General features: G+C 35.5%; 1 pseudogene; it reads right to left on the bottom strand.

Moving 5' to 3' along the window:
• The window catches only part of LOC117980795 (ATP synthase subunit a-like), a 47,928-nt pseudogene extending 28,490 nt beyond the window's left edge, over positions 1-19,438 (bottom strand).
• Between the last annotated feature and the right edge of the window lie 1,468 nt (positions 19,439-20,906).

The following is a 20,906-nucleotide window of genomic DNA, read 5'->3' as shown; positions in this document are numbered from 1 at the left end:
GTTAAACAAAATTGAGAAATCTTTAACCAGACTAAGAAAAAGAGAAGTTACAAATAAATAAAATCAGAAATGAAAAAGGAAACATTACAACAGATACTGCAGAAATTCAAAGAATCACTAATGGCTACTGTGAACAACTATATGCCAGTAAACTGGAAAATCCAGGAAAAAAAATAGACAAATTCCTAGACACATACAACCTACCAAGATTGAACCAGGAAAGAAATCCAAAACTTGGACATACTAATAACAAATAATGAGCTCAAAGCTCTAATAAGTCTCCCAGCAAAGAAAAGCCTGGGACCTGATGGCTTCACTGCTGAATTCTATCAAACATTTAAAGAACTAATACCAGTACTACTCAAACTATTCCAAAAAATAGATGAGGAGGGTTAACTTCCAAACTCATTTTAAAAGGCCAGTATTGCCTTGATATCAAAACTAGACAAATGCACATCAAAGAAAGAAAACTACAGACCAATATCTCTGATGAATATTGATGCAAAAATCCTGAACATAATAACTAGCAAACCAAGTTCAACAATACATTAGAAAAGTCATTCATTATGACCAAGTGTGATTTATGCCTGGGATGCAAGGATGGTTCAACATGCAATTCAATCAATGTGATATATCATATCAACAGAATGAAGGATAGAAATCATATGATCATTTCAGTTGATGCTGAAGAAACATTTGATAAAATTCAACATTGCTTCATGATAAAATCTCTTTAAAAACTGTGTATAGAAGAAACATACTTCAACATAATAAAAACCATGTATGACAAATCCATAGCTAGTATACTGAATGGGGAAATATTGAAAGCCTTTTCTCTAAGATCTTAAAAACAACAAGGATGCCCACCCACTGTCATGACCGTTATTCAACATAGTTCTGAAGTCCTAGCTAGAGCCATCAGAAAAGGAAAAGAAAGGTCATTCAAATTTCAAAGGAAGAAGTCAAATTATCCTTGTTTGCAGATCATATGATCTTATATTTGAAAAAACCTAAGTAACCCACACATGAAAACTGTTAGAACTGATAAACTAGTACAGTAAAGTTGCATGATACAAAATCAACATACAAAAATTAGTAGAGTTTTTATATGCCAACAGTGAACAATCTGAAAAAGGAATAAAAAGGTGATCCCATTTACAATAGCCACACATAAAATTACATACCTAGGAATTAACTTAACCAAAGAAGTGAAAGGTCTCGATAATGAAAACTACAAAACACTGATGAAAGAAATTGAAGAGGACACCAAAAAATGGAAAAATATTTTGTGTTCATGGATTGGAAGAATCAATATTGTTACAATGTCCATACTACCCAAAGCAATCTACAGATTCAGTGTGCTCACTATCAAAATACTAATGACATTTTTCACAGAAATAGAAAAAAATCAATCCTATGATTTATATGGATCAAAAAAAAGACCCATAGTAGCCAAAGATACCCTAAGCAAAAAGAACAATATTGGAGAAATCACATTATCTGACTTCAAATTATACTACAGAGCTTTAGTAACCAAAGCAACATGGTACTGACATAAAAACAGACACATAGATCAATGGAACAGAATAGAGAATCCAGAAACAAATCCACACACCTACAGTGAACTTATTTTTGACAAAGGTGCCAAGAACATACACTGGTGAAAAGACAGTCTCTTCAATAATTGGTGCTGTGGAAACTGGATATCCAGATGCAGAAGAATGAAAATAGACCCCTATCTCTCACCATATACAACAATCAAATCAAAATGAATTAAAGACTTAAATCTAAGGCCTCAGAATATGAACTTACTACAAGAAAATATTGGCAGGGCACGGTGGCTTACACCTGTAATCCCAGCACTTTGGGAGGCCGAGGTGGGAGAATCATGAGGTCAAAAGATCAAAAGCATCCTGGCCAACATGGTGAAAATCCGTCTCTACTAAAAATACAAAAATTAGCTGAGCGTGGTGGCACTCGCCTGTATTCCCAGCTACTTGGGAGGCTGAGGCAGGAGAATCGCTTGAATCCTTAAAGTGGAGGTTGCAGTGAGCCGAGATTGCGCCACTGCACTTCAGCCTCCAGGACACTGGTCTGGGCAAACATTTCATGAGCAATACCTCCACAAGCACAGGCAACCAAAGCAAAAATGGATAAATGGGATCACATCAAGTTAAGAAGCTTCTGCACAGCAAAAGAAACTATCAATAAATTGAAGAGACAACTAACAGAATGGGAGAAAATATTGACAAACTACCCATCTGATAAGGGATTAATAACCAGAATAAATAAGGAGTTCAAACAACTCTATAGGAAAAAGTCTAATAATCTGATTTTTTAAATGGGCAAATATTTGAATAGACATTCCTCAAAAGAAGACATGCAAATGGCAAATGGGCATATGAAAAGGTCCTGAACATCACTGGATTATCAGAGAAATGCAAATCAAAACTACAATGGAACGTTCATCTCACCCCAGTTAAAATGGCTTATATCCAAAAGATAGGCAATAACAAATTTTGGTGAGGATATGGAGAAAAGGAAACCCTTATATCCTGTTGGTGGATATGTAAATTAGTACAACCAATGTGGAGAACCGTTTGGAGCTACCATATGATCCTGCATGCCCATTGCTGGGTATATACCCAAAAAGAAGGAAATCAGTGTATCAAAGAGCTGTCTGCACGCCTATGTTCATTGTAGCACTGTTCACAGTAGGTAAGCACTGGAAGCAACCTAAGTGTCCATCAACAAATGAATGAATAAGGAAAATGTGGTACATATACATATTGGAGTAGTATTCATCCATTAAAAAAGAATGAGATCCCATCATTTGCAACAACATGGATGAAACCAGAGATCATTATGTTAAATGAAATAAGCCAAGCACAGAAAGACAAACATCACCTTGTCTCATTTGTGGGATCTAAAAATTAAAACAACTGAGCTAATGAACATAGAGAGTAGACGAATGGTTACCAGAGGCTGGGAATGGTAGGTGGGGGTGGGGGAGGGAGAGGGAATGGATAATGGGTACAAAAAATTGTTAGAAAGAATGTATAAGACCTACTATTTGATAGCACAGCAGGATGACTTATAGTCAAAATAACTTATTTGTACATTTTAAAATAACTAAACGAGTATAATTGGATTGCTTGTAACACAAAGGATAAGTACTTAAAGGGATGGATACCCCATTCAAAAAATAAAATAAAGTAAAGTAAAATAAAATAAAGCTAATATGCATGTCAAAAAATTTAAAAAGCAAAAAACAAACAAAAACTACCCAGTGCAAGCCTTTTGCTTATACATATCCAAAAATGCCACCATGAAACTGCATTTTTTGTATAAGTTTACCACTCAGGTTGCATGTTTTTTATTTTGTTTTCTTTGCTTGTTTGCTTTTGTTTCTAATTTGTTTTGTTTTGCTTTTGCTTTTGCTCTGCAGAATTTATTTACTTTCTTTGGAATCCTGTTTTGCATTTAAGCATGTTTATAGTAATTCATCCAGCATTTCTAAATGTTCTGTACACAACTGCCTTTTTTCTGGATATATCTGACTATTGTATTATAAGTTATTGAAGTACAAAATCTGCTTGTTCACCCAACAGTACATGTTATTTATCTTTTCTATTTTGGTTTACAAGAAATGTGCTTCCGTTTTTTTCTTGTGACTATAATACCGTAATGTGAACATTGACAATTTTAGTCATTTCTCCAGCGATGGGCATCCAAATTATTTTATTATTTATTACTACAATATGTGAAAAGAATCAACACCCATATATATGCCTTCCTGTGGAAAAGTGGAAAGGTTTTTCTAGTGGAGAGAGGAATATTGGAATCATACAGTGTGCTCATTTTAATTGTAATGAACTTTTATGTTGCCTTCCAAAGTGGCTTTGCCCAATTATATTGAGGGCAGGATCAGTTTCCTGAAGCCTCTTCAGTATTCTCAAAGATAAATTGTGTGGTTTCTTAAATGGGTAAAATATTATACTACATTTTTCTTTTAAATTTGTCTGATTACTATTAGACTGGATGCTTACACATACTGATTAGCCATTTATATTATATTTTCTTTTGAATTACCTGTTTTCATCATATGTCCATTGGGCTGTGTTTTCTTGATGATTTGAAATCACATGAGTCTTATGTTTGTAATATGTTGCAAGTATTCATTCCCAGTCATGTACTTAATTTGCATCAGTTCACTGTGTCTAAGAACAAGCAGAAGAGTAAAGATTACTTTGGGCTGAGTTCACAATGGTTTCAGATTTCTTTGCTCTGTTGAGCTGATTCTTCAGAGCAAAACAAAACAAAATATTGAATAGAATTTCATGGGTAGTGATGAGCATTTCTCTGCACTTTCTGAAAAGCTGTTAGTGCTTCCAGCATTTCTTTAAGCATTTCTGATGGTGTTCATACATTATAATAAGGCAGTCTGTTCAGAGAAAAAGATGAGGAAGAGTTTTCTTATTTGTTGTTTGTTTTTGTTCACTGTCCCTTTATGACAATATCACACTCTTTAAGTCACTCCACTACCAGGGTCTGGGGAAATGTATAAAATGACACATTAACCTTACAACTACAATCTATTTGTGCACTCTTGACAGTCCATGAGATATAGTTTTTTTTTCTCTTTCTTTTGTTTAGTAAAAGATTTAATAGTGAAAAGCCTCCCTGGAGCTTTAAATCTTTTCCACAAATGAAAAAAAAAAAAGTAAAACACTACAGACTTCTATTTCTATCTATCAGAACTGTAGACTATTTTAATTGTAGACTATCTGAACTGTAGACTATCTGAAGCTGCAATCCTAAAGGCATGCAGAAAGTCTTGTCATAGAAATATACTGGTTACTCATTTAATATCACAAAAAATTAGGACCATAATAAATTGTCTTAGTCCTTTTCAAATAAAACTGTAAATAATACTAATGCTTAGGAAATGAAGAATTATTTAGATAATGAAAAACTTAAAAGCAAATTGCTCTAAGAGAATGGTAGCTTATTATAGCTTTGCCATTCCCACCTTGCCATTTCAGAATTAAGTACAGGCACACCTCAGAGATATTGCATGTTTTGTGCTAGACCATTGCAATAAAGTGAATATTGCAATAAAGTGAGTCACACAGATTTTTTGGTTTCCCAGTGCATATAAAAGTTATGTTTACACTCTACTTGCTACAGTCTGGTAAGTGTCCAGTGGCATTAGGTCTTAGAAAAAACAATGTACACACCTTGTCTAAAAAATACTTTGTACCTATCCCAAATAGCCAAGGTCAAGAGCATTGGCATAGATTATGTGAAAATTTAATAATAATGATGCTGATGATAATGATAATAATTATGAAGCAATCCCTTTTTCTTAAAAGCAATGAAAAAGTATAGAGTAGATGTATCAATTATTTATCACTTCAGTAATGCTGCATAACAAACCACTTGAAAAATTAGTTGTTTACAACGGCCAATGTATATTATTTCTCATAGCTTTATGGGTTAGCAGACTTGCTCTGCTAATCTGAGCCAGGACTGACTGAGACTGGCTGGGTTCTCTCATGCATCTGCAGGTAGTTGGTGTGGTAGGCTGGGGGCACGCTGTTTTAAGATGGCCTTTGCTGGGCAATTGAGCGCTCTTCCACATGTCTCTCACAGTACTCTAGGAGGCTAGCTGAGCACATTCTTGTGATAGTGGCAGGGGTCCAGAAGAGAAAGTAGAAATGCGCAAGTCAAATTCAAGCCTCTGCTATCATTGTATGTGCTAACATTAATTGCCAAAGCAAGCCCATGGACCAGCCAGGAGTCAGCATGAGAAGGAACTATAGAGCTACAAGGCAAAGGACTTTGATTCATGAAAACCATTAAGGTGGGCCCTTAATACAAACAATCTACCTCAGTAGAAATCATATAGTATATAGAGTTTTTAAATTTTATTTTATACATAGAATTGTAAAATTAAAAGTTTTAATTCATGCTATGCCTCTAAGTGGGACTTTGATCAGCTAATTGCTGAAATATATTTGATAATTTTTTTGTGAAATGATTTACTTAAAGGGCTTATCAGAATGGAGCCATTTTGATTTATTTGCAGAGTATTAGGGTGGGCTTTATAAATAGATTCTTGCAAAAAATATCAAGCCCTATTGGCTTTATAAATAGATTCTTGCAAAAAATATCAAGCCCTATTATTACTGGTTTAAAAATGAAAATACCAGCCAGGGGTGGTGGCTCATGCCTGTAATCCCAGCACTTTGGGAGGCCAAAGAGGGCAGATCACCTGAGGTCAGGAGTTTGAAACCAGCCTGGCCAACATGGCAAAACACCATCTCTATTGAAAATACAAAAATGAGCTGGGCACGGTGGCAGGCACCTGTAATCCTAGCTACTCAGGAGGCTGAGGCAGGAGAATTCACTCCACCGGGAGGCCTCAGAAATAATACCACACATCTACAACCATCTGATCTTTGACAAATCTGACAAAAACAAGAAATGGGGAAAGGATTCCCTATTTAATGAATGGTGTTGGGAAAACTGGCTAGCCATGTGGAGAAAACTGAAACTGGACCCGTTTCTTACACCTTGTACAAAAATTAACTCAAGATGGACTAAAGACTTAACTGTAAGACCTAAAACCATAAAAACCCTAGAAGAAAACCTAGGCAATACCATTCAGGACATAGGCATGGGCAAAGACTTCATGACAAAAACACCAAAAGCAATGGCAAACAAAGCCAAAATTGACACATGGGAATGGGATCTAATTAAACTAAAGAGCTTCTGCACAGAAAAAAAAAAAAAAACTATCATAAGAGTGAACAGGCAACCTACAGAATGGGAGAGAATTGATGCAATCTATCCATCTGACAAAGGGCTAATATCCAGAATCTACAAAGAATTTAAACAAATTTACAGGAAAAAAAACAACCACATCAAAAAGTGGGCGAAGGATATGAACAGACACTTCTCAAAAGATGACATTTAAGTCGCCAACAAACATGAAAAAAAAGCTCATCATCACTGGTCATTAGAGAAATGCAAATCAAAACCACAATGAGATACCATCTCATGCCAGTTAGAATGGCGATCATTAAAAAGTCAGGAAACAACAGATGGTGGAGAAGATGTGGAGAAATAGGAATGCTTTTACACTGTTGGTGGGAGTGTAAATTAGTTCATCCATTGTGGAAGACAGTGTGGCAATTCCTTAAGGATCTAAAACCAGAAATACTATTTGACCCAGCAATCCCATTACTGGGTATATAATTCAAAGGATTATAAATCATTCTATTATTAAGACACATACACACCTATATTTATTACAGCACTGTTCACGATAGCAAAGACATGGAACCAACCTAAATGCCCATCAATGATAGACTGGATAAAGATAATGTGGCACATATACACCATGGAATGCTATGCAACCATAAAAAAGGATGAGTTCATGTCCTTTGCCAGGGACATGGATGAAGCTGGAAACCATCATTTTCAGCAAACAACACAAGAACAGAAACCCAAACACCGCATGTTCTCACTCGTAAGTGGGAGTTGAACAATGCAGGGAGGGGAACATCACACACCAGGGCCTGTTGGGGGGTGGGGCACTAGGGGAGGAATAGCATTAGGAGAAATACCTAGTATAGATGATGGGTTGATGGGTGCAGCAAACCACCATGGCACGTGTATACCTATGTAACAAACCTGCGCGTTCTGCACATGTACCCCAGAACTTAAAAGTATAATAAAGAACCATCTTTCAGAAGTTTTATCATCAAGCCAGGAATGATAATCTTAATTGGTAACATTGAAAACTACAATTCTCTTTTGGAATGATGTCTTTTGAGACTAGAATTATCAATGTTTCTAGTTTGGCCTGAATATGGTCTTACGTGCCTTTTTAAAAATATTATAGACAATAATAAATCATATCGTTATCAATTGCTATTCTATTTTTAACTTAGCAAGATAAATTTAGAATATTAAAATTCAGTATCTTGTTCTGTATCTATTTTACATAAATGATTTTGTTAAAAAAAAAAAAAAACCCTTTCTGGAATATACGAGCCTGGCTCCATGATGCTAAGATCAAAATCAACACAGGCTGAGGAAAAGGTCTGTCTAAGATAGAATTATATTTTCTTAAATGTATGTAGAGCTGGTTAAATGAGAATTATGAGAAAAAAAATCAGTGTTAAACTCAAGATATTACATCAAATTTGTAAATGTTAGAGGCCAGACGGTATTAACAATAAGGAGACTCTCTCAAGCTTATGGTGAAGGCATTGGTAATGCTCATACTGAGAAAAATACATTTTATAAGAATTGAATATGAACTTTTGCTTCAGGGATTATTTTATGAATTCAGTTTAGTTAATTACATAATAACTTACTAAAATGCATTTGAGACAGACTCCTTGATATTGTATGCATTTGAATGCACAGAACACCTAGCCATGCTATAATGAAATACTCATCTACGATGGTACAGTTATTTGTGGATAGGGTCAGCACTACTTTTATCAAACACAGAGTGCTTGATATGCCTCTATGATTCAATTTCAAGAATACTCTATTTCCACTAACAAAATATCTCCTACCCTAAGTATAAAATGCATAAATTTAGAATTTGTACATGCTCCTTTTATTGAGGATGTAGTTAATTCATTATAATTTAAAAGCTCTTGGAAAAGGCCATGCATTGCATTAGTATTTCTTGGCTTATATTTAAATTAGGTTATTAGATCTTCCTGAAGCAGATGTCAAAGTGTGTTCAGTACAACAAAAATTAGGTCCTGTAAAGAAAGGAAAGAGGCAGCATTGCAAGGCTGAAGGCATTGGAAAACAAACTTTCTTCTCAGAATTGTCTTTTCTCAAAGTTTATGTCATATATGGACAGTAGGAGCATTGGTTCTGTGGTTCTACAGCTTAAGTCTAATTGCAGTTGCTATAATTTTTAAATAGTGGTCTTGGGTTCAATAATTTTTCTATGCCTGCATCCTTTTGATAAAATGTGGACATTATCGACTCTCAGTAATGCAAGGATTACATAAAAGTTTCTCTCTAAAGCGTCTGATGTACAAGACGTCCGTGATGACACCACTTCCTTTTCTCCGATGTAAGATATGTATAAATTATTATGCAAACACAAAGTCTTAAATTTCTTGAAGATCATGTCAGAGGTTAGATGTCTAACTCAGATTGGGTTCAGTGATGGATTAAAAGCTGGCATTGAATCTACAAGGATTGATCTGAAGATCACTTTTTAGGCACCCTTCAGGGAGAAACTAAAATTTAAACCTAAGTCAGAGAGTAAAGTCCCATATCAGTTGGTAATGGCCTCAAAAAAGCAGAACCCAGAAAGATCACAGAATACTGTGACAGAGTGAGAATTTTTCTAACAGAAGGTAGGAGTCAGTGAAAGAGATATCCTGTGTCCTTCAGCAGAACTGAATTTCTGGAATTCTCTTTAGGGTACTCACAGACTCATCTCTGGGTTGGTAGAGCAATATTAAGCACACCAAGCTAGCTGAGTAGATTCAATTAAATTAAAATATAATGTGAACTGGATTTGTTCTGGCAGGATTACTATCATTGAAGTCCAGTAGAAATAAAATGGAAAGTACTCATATCATCTTACTTAAAAGTTGTGCATCTTCAATTTTTCCAAAAAAAAAAAAAAAAGAAAAATGTAAGGGGATCTAACACACTTCCACAGTTCATTGATGAGAATTTCACATCTGGGAAAACATTATTGAGAGAGTCAGCTGGAGAGTTGGCTGGCATTGTCTTTCACAGTGAAGGTGAGAGGTAGAAAGCAGTGCATTTTGAGACTATCCCTCTTTGGTTAAGGATTGATTTCTGAGAAAGTTAAACAAACAAATTAACAAGCAAAAACAACCTGACAAAGACTTATTATATTCCCCAACGTTCATATGTGCTGAGAAATATTGCCTGAATATAGCATCACTGCTCTACCTAGAAGTTCTCTGTTCATGAGTTTAAAATTCACGGCTAATGTGATAAAACTAGTTTATGTATTTATTTTCAGTCTAATTGCTTCTGTACTTTTATTGGAAAACAGAGGAAGTTCTGAGTATGGATGAGAAGATATGATAAGCTTTGTGAAAATGCTTACAAAGATTCTAATTTTGTAGGCACTGGGCAGCCTGGTGAGATTGATTCATTTGTTTGTTCAACAAATATTTACAGAAAACCTACCGCTTGCATGCCCCATGCCAGTCACTGGAGATATTGTGGGAAACCTCACTAACACATTCTTAATTTGTCCTCTCTGTGCTCGCTTTATCTATTGAAAGACAATGAAACCATCTGACTGCCGGCGTCAAATATCTCTGGTTCATATGAGATGAAATAAGTTTTAAGTGTCTTGTAAAACGTAAATTATGTTGATAAAATATAGGCTTAATAATAATTTAGAAAGGTTTGTTCAAAGCATTTCAATAGCCAAGTCAGAAAAATTAATATCTACCAACTACAGCAAGGGTGAAACAGACTTCTAAGTCATTATCCAATTATCCTATAATTATACAGTTGTAAATCCACCATCGTACATCATTTTCAAGGACACTTTATAAAAGAAAACTTCCTGACTGTAATCAAAGCTTTGGATAAAATAGTATTTTTGTAAACCGTCTATGTTAGTTATGAGATAATAAATTACATTTTGTATCCCCACATGATAAAGACGCACGAGAATACCTATAAACTGTCATGCTGCAACACATATGCTAAATAAATGATTAACACTCTTGACACATACATATCTCTTGGAAATCAACATTTAATAACACTAGGTTTTATATTAGACAGTTTTTATTTTGTCTACCTCATATGTCTTTTTCTGGGAAACTAACCCCATTTCTACTTCCATGTTTCTGGTAAGCTACCAGTCCTGGCATCCAAACCATGATTAAAAAGGCGGCCTCATATAAGGCAATTGGACTGTCTTCTGAGACTTGTAGGTAGTGGAAGGCATTTGGGGTTATGACACATAATGTTTCTAGTCTCCAGTTCTGAGATTCTTAGAGCTACCCTGGTTCCCATCTACCCTGAGCCGTGATTATTATTCCACTCTGCCTGGATCTGTGAATTACTTTCTATTACATTAATACCTTTGACATTGTCAGTGTAAGTTACCCAGAATTGCTTTATGTTGTGGGCAAAAAAGAAAACCTCACTCAAAGTCAACAAAATAAATTTCAAAATTTCACGTGTTTCATAAAACAGGTAAATAAATTACATTTAAGAACAAAATAGTCAACCTCATGAGGAATCAAAGATATGCAAATAAAATCAGTGAGTCAGATCAGAAACCTGCAATCCTCTCCAAATTCACTCAGCGTGAAAGCCTAGGTCCTACCAGTGGCCTACAAGAGCCTTCATAATCTGCCATGCATTTATACTCTGACATCTACAAGTTTCCTTCACTTTCCTCTATCTCACCCACTTGAGCGTTCTTACTGTTTCTCACACTCACTAAGCACATTCTAGTCTCAGGATCTTCCCTCAAGCCATTCCTTCTGCCCCCCTCCAGCCTTGGCCAGTCCCCTTGGCCAGTCCCCTCATGCATTCTTTGCTTAAAGCTTCCCTACTCAAATACTTCAAACTGTCATCCCCTCTAGGTCTTTAGTCCCTGTACCCTATTCTAATGTTGCTTTTGTATCTAGCACTTCTTGCATTTAACATAATATATAGTGTACTCAGTAATTTATAAGTAATTTATTGAATGAGCTGTGTGTTATTTTAACTCATTCAGTTAGCAATTTTTTTAATGATGTAGATGACGTGAAATGGAAAAGGGAATGTAGCATCATGTAGAAACATCCAGAATCCAGGACCAGATTCCAGAACCCAAGACCAGATTCCCTTCTTTCAAACCTTAGCTCCACCACCTGTACTCTGTCCAGCCTTGAACAGTTCACGTATTTGTGCCACAGTTTCTGCATGTCTGAAATGCAAATGATGACAAAATCAACATTATATTGTTCTTGTGATGATCATATATAAAGCACTTAAATATTATCTAGCATATAGGAAACAATAATTGTTACTTATAATAGCATATAACTAAGGCAAATGATAATTTATTTCTGGAAACCCAGTAATGGTCATAGCTCAGTAAATTTGGCAGTTAAACTTAAAAATATATGAATAAATATGAGCAAAGCATAATGAAATATTGGAAAAATCTAGATATTTAACAATATAGAATAGCTATATAAATGATAAAATATTTTAGGCATTAAATTCCATCTATAGAGATGTGATAATAGCTGCATAAGCTTCTGCTGTGATAGTATGTGAAGAAAATAGGATATATTTTATATTTATGTCATCTAAAGTATATACAATGTGAATGAAAAACATTTTTTAAAGTAGCAAAATATGAACAATTGTCTTTCTGTGATACATTTGTAGGGAATTTTAAATACCACTTTTTTACAGTTTTCTTTTGTTGCACTAGTTTTAAATCATAACATTTTTTAAGTAATTCATCTGACTATGCAGGAAACAAATCCGTTTCCCATATGTAGTCTTAATCACATTAATGCATGGTTTAATTCAAAAGTTCCAAGAAAAAGAATAAAATATAATATTTTATGGGACTAACATATATAAGCTTCTAGCAATGTTTTCTTTTTTAAAAATGTGGTGTTGCCCGGGCACGTTGGCTCATGCCTGTAATCCCAGCACTTTGGGAGGCCGAGGCGGGTGGATCACTTGAGGTCAGGAGTTCAAGACCAGCCTGGCTCACATGATGAAACCCTATCTCTACTAAAAACACAAAAAACTAGCCAGGCATGGTGGCGCACATCTGTAATCCCAGCTACTCAGGAGGCTGAGGCAGGAGAATCACGTGAACCCGGGAGGCAGAGGTTGCAGTGAGCCAAGATTGTGTCACTGTACTCCAGCCTGGGAAACAGAGCGAGATTCTGTGTCAAAAAAAACAGAAAGGTGGTGCTGTAGGAGGAAATCTTATCATATTGTGTTGCATTCCACAGACTGAAAAAGTAAACCAAAGTCTGCTTATATATTTTGAATAACGCTATTTTCTGATTAAAATATTTTCAGTACCAGAAATATAATTAGGAGTTAAGACCTATATTATTAAAGGTCCATTTAAACCTCAACTTCATAAACTTATTTGTTAATAAATAGTTGAATCTTTGATATAAGTTATTGTGAACCTTTTAAACATTTCCTAAACTTAAAGACAGCTATTGTCAACTTCATCTTTGATACATAAAGAGCTTAGAAGTCATTACTCCCATCCCTACAACAAGTAAAACCTGAAAATCAATTGTTTTTATTGATCCCATAAGAAAACTAAGGTCCCAGGTCAAATCACTACCCTAAATCTAAAGAGGCAGTTATTTCCAGGGATATATAGCAACCAAAGGCCACTTGCCTGCAGCAAAAGCCAAAAGAGCTATAAACCGGAAGGCAATCTTAAATGTCTGAATTCCTCAGGCTGAGTGAGAGCCACCATGAGACAAAGAAACTCTGCAAAGTGTAGTTTTACGGGGCCTCATACACTTTCATTGGCTTTCTCATCAGGACCATCCCAGGTTCTCATGGTGAGGATCCCACAATGATCTCGGTGTGGCCCTGACAGGAGGAAGGGAACAAGAATAGCTGTTTTGAAACATTTTCAGAGTCTTCTCCTTGGCAAAGACCTAATCTCCAGGGGAAAGGACCTTGCCAAAGTGCAATTCTGAAATCTTATCTGAGCTGGAGGAAGGGCAGTTCTCCCCATCCTTACCTCTTCCGGTCTTTCTTTCTTACCTAAGGAAGTTCGAGAAACATCTATAGTGGGAGTTAGGCATTCAAGGAAATCCACTGGAAATGTGCCAGCCAGGGAAGGGAGTGGTGGGGAGGGCCCAAAACAGCTCTACTACTAGAGGAGAGATTGAAACACATGTGAGGACTACAGCCCTACACATAGGCCCACTAAGTGACTGCAATTTAATTTAACTGGCAAAGAACGCTCCCCATCTCCCACTCCTTATAACCCTACCAATAAGAATCCAGAAAAATGCATAGTGGATTAAGGTGTAAGAGCTGCCAGCACAGACTCTCTCTGAGAAGAAGTGTTTAGGGAAGAACCAGAGCAAAGACAGATTAAAACAAAAACACTGAACAAAATTGTATCCTCTGGTATCCAAAGCTACAACAATCACTAAACACAGAAAAACTGTTGGCCAAATTAGCATAAATCCTCCTGCTAAAGGACTATTTACCCCAGTCTATTTTATTTAATAAGTCTGGATTTCAATAAAAAATAAGGCATGCCAAAAAAGCAAGAAGGAAAACAGTGTGAAGGGATAAAGCAATCATCAGAGTCACATTCTCATAAAATGCAAACATTGGAACTATTAGGCAATTTAAAATAACTATGTTTAATATGGGCTCTGATGGGAAAAACAGATAACATGCAAAAGCATTTGCATAATATAAGCAGAGATGGAAACTCCAACAATAACAGGAAATGTTAGAAATCAAAAACACAGCACCTGAAATGAAAATTGTCTTCAATGGACTAATTAATAGACTACGTAGAATAGAAAAGATTCGGTGAGCTCAAAGTTAAGTCAATAGAAACTTCCCTAAGTGAAATGCAAAGAAAAATAGTAAGAAAGAATCAGAACAGTACATTCAAGAGCTGGGGCAAAATATCAAAAATTGCAAAATACATATAATTGAAATACCAGAATGAGAGGAAAGATGAAACAGAGCAGAAGAAATATTTTCAAAATTATCGACGGATATGAGACAACAGACCCAAGGAGATGAGAGAAAAACAAACAACATAAATAACAAAAACCAAAAAAAAAAAAATCACATATATGTATACCATATTCAAACTGCAGAAAACCAGGGCAAAGAGAAAATCCTGAGAGAAGCCAGAGGGAAAATGTCTTACTCATAAAGGAACAATGGTAGGAATCGCAGCATATTTCCCATTAGAAACCATGAAAGGAAAAAAAGAGAGAAAGAGTGGACTGAAATATTTAAAATGTTGAAAGAAAAATATTAGGTTGCTGCATAAATAATTGTGGGTTTTATCATTACTTTCAATGGAAAAAAAAAACGCAGTAACTTTTGCACCAAACTAATATCTTAACAACCTAGAATTCAATATCCAATGTAATAATTCTTAAAAAGTTGAAAAGAAATATTTCCTCAGACAAACAAAACCGAGGCAATTTATTGTCAGCAGACCTGTAATATCAGAAATGTGAAAAGGACTTATCAGGTATAAGGAAGACTGTACAAATGAGAAACTCATATCTATGTAAAAAAAAGGAAAAGTATCCAGCAACAAATAAATATAAAAATATTTTCTTTTTAAACTCTTAATTTCTCTAAATGATAACAATTTGCTTAAACTCATAACAGCAACATATTTAACTTACAGCATTGAAAAGCTGGAAAGCTGCCTTGGAAAGTCCCTGGCTTCGAAGTCACCTCTACATGATTTGACCGTACAATTCTAGCACACTCCATGGGATTCCTTCTTTTTCTCTACTTTGAAATCTATATTTTGTCTAATTTGTCAATTTTTTCTACTTTGTAGAAAGGAGAGGGAAGGATTCCAAGTATTCAACTATTATCCCTCTTGGGCTATATTTTTAAACTGGCTTTTGTTTCTAAACAGGAAAGGAACACATTTTTCTGTAGTCTTAAAAAGTATTACTTCAAATAAAATGATATTTTACAACAATGTCATGACAATAAAAATTCTCATTGCTGTTCCAGTTTTTCCTCTTTCTAATTTTATAGCTCAATGTAATTTTCTCTAAAAAAAGATGAAGTCTTGATTTGAGACCTCATATGACCAAATATCAACATTTCATCATTGAACTTGATGCTTACTTCAATAATATTTGATTTTAAACTGTTTGACATAAGCATGTTTTGAATTAGGCTTAAGTTAGGTAAGTTTAAAAATTTTTTTGCAATCAAAATAGCCAAAAGTGTCTATCATAGCCATATATTTAAATTATGTGCCACAGAAATAAAGATTTTTCTAAAGAAATAATTTCATTGAGAGCAAAACTGGAATATGAAATTATCTTATAGTAGGTTTCTTAACAGGTATCAAGCCTTATAATGACAGTATATTTTTAATTCCATTTTTCTTATCTATCAGAATATAGCTTACATATTCTGACCAAAAAAAAAAAAAAAAAACACCTAATTTCTCTAAACGTTAGCTCTTTCCCTACTATGCTTTCATGTTTATTGGTCAGGGTAATTGATTTTAACTAATATAATAATTAACTCCAGAATTTAGATAGCTTAGTACAATAATGCTTAATTTCTCACTCATATTACAATTCATTTGTTGTTTTTTGTTTTGTTTTGTTTTGTTTTGAGACGGAGTCTCGCTCTGTCACCAGGCTGGAGTTCAGTGGTGCAATCTCGGCTCACTGCAACCTCCGCCTCCTGGGTTCAAGCGATTCTCCTGCCTCAGCCTCCTGAGTAGCTGGGACTACAGGTGTGCACCACCATGCCCAGCTAATTTTTCGTATTTTTAGTAGAGACAGGATTTCACCATGTTGGCCAGGATGGTCTCGATCTTTTGACCTCATGGTCTGCCCACTTCGGTCTCCCAAAGTGCTAAGATTACAGGTGTGAGCCACTGCACCTGGCCAATTCATCTGTTTTTAAATCATCTCTCCATGCAGTAATTCAGAGCTCCTAGGACCTGTCATCCTGCTGGGCCACCACACTCCTTGGGCCTCCTTGGGTTTCTCCACTGCTCTGTGTTCAGTAGGACTAAGGAGTAAAAAGAGAGAGAGAGAGAGCAAGGATGATTATTTGGGGTATGTTAGAGTCTCAGATCTAAAGGTAGCATTTGTCCCTTGAACTCACATTCTACCGGTCAAACCTCTGCCATGTGGCTCCAAACTCACTGCAAGAAAAAATGGGAAAATTAGTTCCTTTGTACCTAGGAAGAGGAAATAGAATGAGATGGCTTTAAACTAGGGTCTGCCAAACTTCGGTTAAAAGCAAATACTTGGGAGCCATATGGACTGAGTTAAAATCTTTGTCTTGCCACTTTCTTGTTGAAACAAATTACATAACTTCTATGGATAATTATAGAATTTACAAGGCTGTGAAAAAATTAAATGAGTTAATTTATATAAAGTTTTTAGCAAAGGACTTTGCACTTCCTTGTTAGGTGCTCTTATGGGCTGAATCGTGTGCCTCAAAAGTTCACATGCTGAATTTCTAACCCCAGTGCCTCAGATTGTAACTGTATTTGGAGATACAGTCGTTAGACAAGTAATTCAATTAAGATGAGGCCATTAGAATGAACCCTAATTCAATATTAGGCAATCTTAGAAGAGGGAATTTGAACACAGGCACACACAGAGGAAAGAGGATGTGAAGACACAGAAAGAAGACAACCATCTACAAGCCAAGGAGAGAGGCCTGGAACAGATGATCTCACAGCCCTTAGAAGGAACCAACCCTGCCAACGTCTTGATCTCAGACTTCTAGCCTCCAGGGCTATGAGAAAATAAACTCCTGTTGCTTAAGTCACCCAGGCTGTGGTACTTTGTTACGGCATCCCTGGCAAACTAGTATGGGCGCTACAATGTGTTAGCTATAATTAACCATTTCTTCTGGCAAACAGGCCACTCAATCTCCCTATATAAATTTTACCTTTACATATAAGGTAATTGGAAAACGCTACTCTTTTCTAGAGGATAGATTTTATGTTACACTTTTATGAGACTAAAGCCTTTCTCTCTCTCAGTAAAATCCCAAATATCCAAAGCACATAATACAATGCAATTCATGTTGTGGACAATCAATAATTCTCTCCCACTTGTGTCTACAGTTGCTGCAACACCCACGTTTTATTCCCCTTCCTCCAGCTTGAGTTATGTGCACGTCTCTAAATCAATCATGATGTGTTAGAAGCCAGAAAAGACTTTAATCCTCAGTTTAGGAGCTCAGTCAGCATTTTATAACCGTAGCTAAGGCTACAGTTTCAGTTCAGAAATTATCTCTCTGTTTTCCATAAATCCTTATAAATATCATGTATTTTATATTGCAGTAATCTAACTTTGAGGGATCATATATGGTTTGCTTTCTGACATATTTCATAGAAGGCAGTTAAGGGCTTTTAAGTGATAACAGTAACAACGTTAATGATCATAGTATTTTAGAGTTTAAAGTAATCTTCGGAATCATCTTGCATGCATTGGACTGATGTGGTAAGCAAGCTACAGAAACGGTAAATAAACACCTTGCCTGCTCCCCACAGATGAGCAAGAGGATTAATTAGTTCAGGTCCCCTGACTCTTGGCTCTTGTCCTTCCCACTCATCACAACATCAGTAACGAAAATGAAATGCACTTTCTGCTGAGAAAGACAATTAGTAGTGTGAAAAATTGAAATTGTTACTTTTCTCCCTATCAAAAGAAATCAGATTTTTTGTTTCACTCGGCCTCGTGCATGACTAAACATAATTCTTCCATGACTGCAAATGATCACTCTCTGAACACTTTGACAAACTGAAGCGGCAGAGCGGGGAAGGGAGGTCAGTGATTTTTAAGCTCATCATTTTCAATGCTGAGACAGCTAACAGACCCCAAAGATGGTGACGATGGTAGAAAAAGAAATATATTCTTATTATAGAGTATTTCTTAACACTTACTTTGTAAAAATGGTTTTAAATATCCCTACCTTTAGAGTCACGTCAAATTAAGACTGACAGTCCGGCCTGAACAGTGAGTCCTTATTTCTATAAACTACCCCTATCACTAAGCACATGAGTAAACTAACAAAATGCAAAATGATAGTGCTCATTCCTTCTGAAAGGAAAGAGACGTGTTGTTTTGTCACAATGTGATAATATGTCGCATTTTGTTTCCTTTCCTATAACAAATCACTTGAAATTCAAAGAGAACTATTCAAAATATTATGCTACCTTTAATAAGAAATTCTTATATATATATATATATATATATATGAATCATACCTATATGATTTACTCCTTTCCCACCTGAAATACTGGAAAGCTGTGGAAATGAGACAAAGTCCAATGTTATTTTCGTCTATCTTAAGGCCCGATGATTCCATAGCCAGCTACTGAAGAGACGGAAGGGAGTTAAATGCTTTTGAAATCACCTAATTCATGGAGATATTATCAATAGAATAAATGAGACCTGAAATATCAGAATGGCAGTTACATTTTATTCAAAGTTTTTCTATTTCTCTTGATGCCAGAAACTAGCAAAATTCATATATATATGAATCATATATATATATATCTATATATATATTTTTTTTTGGATGAAGGATCCGTATTGCATTAACCTCTTTCCAGGAAATTGTTCAGCTGAATGAAATCCCGGATGAAAGTGGCTGTCACAGGTAAAGGGTGTATCCGTCCCATGGGTCATCCTGGTTTGGGGAAGTGCTTCTTCTAGTGTCTCCTTGGCAAAAAATAGGCCTTTCTGGCATCAAGAGAAATAGAAAAACTTTGAATAAAATGTAATCGCCATTCTGATACTTCAGGTCTCATTTATTCTATTGATAATATCTCCATGAATTAGGTGATTTCAAAAGCATTTAACTCCCTTTCGTCTCTTCAGTAGCTGGCTATGGAATCATCGGGCCTTAAGATTGAGGAAAATAACATTGGACTTTGTCTCATTTCCACAACTTTCCAGTACGTCAGGTGGGAAAGGGGTAAATTTTGTTGTTCAGCCAGGAAGATTTTATATTTAAAAATGTTTTCCTGTGATTTCAACCTCAGTGGTATTCTGTAATTCATTTTTTAAAAAGCAACATTCCTCTTCTAGACTTTTTTAACCATTTGAAAGGGTAGCAAAATCTGAGAATGCTTTAGTGAAATTGTAATTTGATGCCCTGATCTAATCCTTTTCCTTGAGAATGACAGAAATATTTCATAAAATGGCGAGAACATGATTATTATCCTTATTTATTTGGAATCTTTTGGCAGCACAAAGAACATCTTTCTTGTCCAGCATGACTTTGGACAGGCAGGTACTTTGTTTGACAGGAAAGATTATCACATTGACTGATCTGAACTATGGGCTTCGAGACATCGATCTCCAGGGAGAAACAGCAGCTGTGCTTCAGTTCCAACTCACTTGGAAGAAATAAACTATTTCTTTAAATGGCTTTTCAAACAGTGTGCACAACCTTTGAAAAGACTTTCATTTAATCATGCTTTTCTGTACATTAGTTACTTGTCCATTAATGCCACCAATATTAGCCACACATGAGCAATGGGCAAAGCTATCATAGCGATTCCAATTAGACCTGGTTATCTCTAAAACTTTAAATAGACTAAATAAGAATGTGTCAAATGAGTCACAACAGGAAAGGCTTGTCTAGTTTTTCTGTTTATTAGCAGGATGACCTTTCTTCTTTGAAGACAGAAAAGTCAAACTATAAAAAGCTTCTTATTTATTTATTAATAATGAGAAAAAAGTCTTACAGGTCCAGAAAGTCTTTCTGTTTGATGATCACAAACCTTACACTGAAAATAAAAAAACAAATCTTTTGCATGTGTTAGAGAAGGGCATGAACTTTTCCAAGTATCTGGCTGTCTGGACATCTCTCGCTTGCCATGACACTGCTGGCCCTTGCCTTCTTGTGTCCTGGTTAACACCTTCTTATCTCTGAAGATTCAATTCAAAGTAGAGTTCCTATACAAAGCGTTTGTTAAACACTGCTCTATGCCTCCTCATTCTCCAAACTTGACCATTTCATTCTATTTATTCTCCCTGATTTATATATATATATATATATAGTCTTTAGTATATAATATATATTATATAGTCTTTAGTATATAATATCTATTATATAGTATATAGTATATAATATATATTATA

This window comes from Pan paniscus, chromosome 5, assembly GCF_029289425.2.
Source record: "Pan paniscus chromosome 5, NHGRI_mPanPan1-v2.0_pri, whole genome shotgun sequence".
In the NCBI taxonomy this organism is placed as follows: domain Eukaryota; kingdom Metazoa; phylum Chordata; class Mammalia; order Primates; family Hominidae; genus Pan; species Pan paniscus.
Note: the sequence above shows the minus strand (reverse complement) of the source record. Positions and strands in the feature narration are given on the sequence as shown.